This window comes from Octopus bimaculoides, chromosome 14 (genome assembly GCF_001194135.2).
Source record: "Octopus bimaculoides isolate UCB-OBI-ISO-001 chromosome 14, ASM119413v2, whole genome shotgun sequence".
Taxonomy (NCBI): Eukaryota; Metazoa; Mollusca; class Cephalopoda; order Octopoda; family Octopodidae; genus Octopus; species Octopus bimaculoides.
The window spans coordinates 25,906,890-25,911,369 of NC_068994.1; positions in this window are offsets into that span (position 1 = coordinate 25,906,890).

The window sequence follows — 4,480 nt, forward strand, 5'->3', positions numbered from 1 at the left end:
ATATATGTATGTATGTATGTATGTAGGTATGTTTTTGTATATGTGTGCGTATGTATGTATATGTAGATAACATATAGTTAAAAATACGGAAAAGAAATTATGATTTTGTAATTTATGTAATTAATAAATAGTAATAACTGATGATGATGATGATGATGATGATGATGATGATGATGATGATGATGATGATGATGATGAAGATGATGGCCGCGGCACAAAAAAAGGATACGAATGAATTGAACTCTGAGTATCTACAAGAAGAAAAACAAGACAAAATGTGCGTGTGGGGGTGGCTGTATGTGTGTGTTTGATAGTTATTTCTACTCGAGGCACAAGGCCTTGAAAATTTTGGGAGAATGGGGATAGTCGATTATATCGACCCCAGTGCGTAACTGGTACTTATTTCATCGACCTCGAAAGGATGAAAGGCAAAGTTGACCTTGGCGGAAATTGAACTCAGAACGTAGCTGCAGTGTGTATGTATGAATAATGCTCTAACTCACTATATACTCTATCCACGGTGGGTGGTAGTTTGATCTCCAGACAGCCACACTCGTTGCTGTTTAATCTCGAGTAATCCTCATCCAGTAGATCTACGATCAAAGCCGTTCAAGTATAGTCATCATTCTATCTTTTTAATTTCGTGCACAATGTATCTCGGACTACATTATCCAATATGTTCTTCGCTTTTTCAAGTACATTTGTCCACTATTCCTAACAGATTCGACGACCATCTCTTATAGGTTGTTTGTTGTCAGTAAAGAAGGTGGGAGCGACGCCCAACACAGTAAAAACAGGAACGCCTGATCCGAAAGTCAGCACAAAACAGATTGGTTGCGTTGGCTTGTCATATTATAAATGAGCATTGTAGCACAATAGTAGTAGTAGTAGTGTGAACTCTCTCTCTCTCTCTCTCTCTCTCTCTCTCTCTCTCTCTCTCTCTTCCCTTCTCTCTCTCCCTCCTCCTTGTCGCTTTCTCTATGTCAGCCTTTCTTTTCTCACCCTTTCATTATTAACAGATACAGTTATACAATCACACACATATACATACTCTTACTCGCGCGCATACACGCATACGCACACGCACGCACGCACGCACGCACGCACGCACGCACACACACACACACACACACACACACACATGCACACACATATATACACACACCACTACTTTAAGATCTTTCCTCTGATTGGTTGATATTTTTTGGCGGGGACTAATGTATATTTCTAAGTGTGTTCATGTATGCATGTGTCAGTGTGTGTGAGTACGTGAACTGGTTTATGTGTGTGTATGTACATGTGTGTGTGTGTGTGTGTGTGTGTGTATGTACATGTGTGTGTGTATGTACATGTGTGTGTGTCTGTGTGTGTGTGTTTGTGAGTACGTGAACTGTTTATGCGTGTGTATGTATATGTGTGTGTGTATCCCTTTATCATTCATTTGCTTCAACCATTAGTCTGCTGCCATGCTCAGGCACCGCCTTGAAGAATTTTAACCGAATAAATAGGTCTTAATTTTTTATATATATAATACATATATATATATATATATATATATATATATATATATATATATATATATATATACGACGGGTTTGTTTCAGTTTCCGCCCGCCAAATCCACTCACAAGGCTTTAGTCGCCCGAGGTAACAGCAGAAGACCTTCACTCAAGATGCCACGCAGTGGGACTGAACCCGGGACAATCTAGTTGGGAAAAGAACTTCTTACCACACAGCCTCGCCTGAACTTCTGTCTCTTACTTGTTTCAATCATTAGGCTGTGCCCATGCTGGGGTACCACCTTGAAGGGTTTAGTCGAGCAAATCGGCCCAGTATCATTTTGAAACCTGGTACTTATTCTATCGATACTTTTTGCTGAACCGCTAATTTACAGGGGCGTTAGTAAACCAGACCAGCTGCCAGGTGGTAGTGGAGGAATGCGCGCGCACACACACATGTATGTATGTATGCATGTGTGTGTGTGTGTGTGTGTGTGTGTATGTGTGAGAGAGAGAGAGAGAGAGAGAAAGAGAGAGAGAGAGGATGTACGGCCTAATGGTCTCGGTGTTGCTCTTCAGCAAAACTTTTCTGACGTTGTTCAACAATCACTTCGACACCTGACGTGTGGTACATCGTGCACCTGTTCAAGCAATGTCGATTTGATGAAGGGAGTGAGCTAATGTACAGCAAATACATATAAACAAATCACCATAAACAAATTACTTCTGTGTGCCGTTCGACAGAAAAAGGTGAACACGCATTCGTCATTTTTGATGGGTGAGTTCACCATCTAATATATAAAATAGAGATGTATGTGTATTCACTTCTCACGTGAAAACGGCTTCATTAATTACTTCCATACTTTTGATGCATGAATGATTTGACCTCGGATACATGTTAGGGTCTTCATTTAATTGTTTTTATTAAAAATAAAAAATTTTGCTTTTTATATTAGATTTACGTCTTTGAAAGTTTTTAAAAAATAAATATTTTCTTCCGGTTTTCTAATGTATACAATGCGCCGTTCAATATTTACATTTTAACCGCTTCTACTTAATTTCAGTCGCATTGTTTTTTTTTTGTTGTTTTTTTTTGTTTTTTTTTTGCTCCTAGGGAAAATACATGAACTTCACAGTTTCTTATCTATTTTTTTCTTGAAAATCTTACTCTTCTCCTTACTGATAGAAACATTTCGTGTGTGTGTGTGTGTGTGTGTTCGTATCATAAATAAAGAAACATTTAATTTTTTTGGAACTGCGTTTTTTGTGTTTCTTCAAAGGATTTCTATTACTAAATCGAACGTAAAAGAAACAACTTAAGTGTCACACAATAATTTCTAGACCCGTATTAATTTCGGTTTTAGTACAGTAAACGGCAAGTTACTGCTGGTTTATAAACACGGGACATATCGCACTCAGACACAAATCTATTTATCTGTCTGTCTGTCTGTCTGTCTGTCTGTCTGTCTGTCTGTCTGTCTCTCTCTCTCGAAGCGGCAAGCTGACAAAAAGGCTGAGCGAAATGCTTAGCGGTATTTCGTCTGTCTTTATGTTCTGAGTTCAAATTCCGCCGAGGTTGACTTAGCCTTTCATCCTTACGAGGTCGATAAATTAAGTACCAGTTGCGTACTGGGTCGATCTAATCGACTGGCTCCCTCTCCCAAAATTTCGGGCCTTGTGCCTAGAATAGAAAAGAATATATCTCTCTATCTATATCTCTCTGTTTATCTCTATCTGTCAATCGCTATCTATCTATCTATATCTCACTCTCTCTCCGCTTTCTTAGACACAATATTACTTTCGGTTTTAGTACCATAAACGGCATGTTACTGCTAGCTTATAAACACGCGGCATATCGCACTGACATACAAATCTATCTATCTATCTATCTATCTATCTATCTATCTATCTATCTATCTATCTATCTATCTATCTATCTATCTATCTATCTTATTTCTCTGTCCAACTGGCTCTCTCTCTCTCTCTTTTCCTCTCTTTCCCTCTTTCTATCTCTCACTCACTCTCTGTTTTCACTTTCACTTTTCAGGTGCCATTGTTTCACTTTAATTTCAATCGCTATTGTTTTCACTGTAAGTTTTCAATCGCTATTCAATCCGTACACTTCGTTAAATTTGCTTACAAATTTCTTATTTACATTTGCAACGTTTGTGTGTGTGTGTGTGTGTGTGTGTGTGTGTGTGTGTGTGTGTGTTTTGTTGTTGACGGAATTACTGATAAAAGCAAGTTTATAAATTACTGACAGAATTAACTTTAAAAATTTCACTTAAATCCGTACGTTGAGTTAATTTCCCTAAAAGTTTCTTAGTTACCTTTGCAGCAGTTTTGTGTTTTTCTGCTGTTGACAGTTTTTTTCAGGATCCTTCGATACTGGCTTTTTGGTTCACTGGGTGACAAATTTCGTTTCAACCCGTACAATTCTTTATTTTCCGTAAAAATTTCTTATTTAGTTTCTGCCCATCGTATTAAGAAACATAATTTCCTTTACCAAGTTATTTTCATTGTTAACTATTTTCTGCAGCCATGTATTTCTGTATACGTATATAACCGTGCCTAGAAGAAAAGTGTCACATTTGTCTACAAGGTCAGTCAAAATAATGTCCCTCTCCAGAGAAAGAGAGACAGCTGTAGAAAGTGAAGTACGCTAAGAAACAAATAGACTGTGCACTACAAAAGCCAGAGTATCTCAAAGTGATGAACAGAGGTATGCACGGCTGACAACGAATAGGATCTCCACTGCAAAACGAAGAGCAGTTGCAACAGCTCAGAGAAGCAACTTCTATGAAGCAGCTTTCAATTATGATCAAGCAGTTCATTATGCAGATGGCACGAGAGTTTCCATTGGTGCAATGACAACTGAGTGCATACATTGTAAAGCAAGAAAGTGGCCTGGAGAGACATCTGCACTGTGCGGCAGTGGTGGAAAGGTTAAACTCCCTGCAATCCCCCAACCTCCAGAGCCA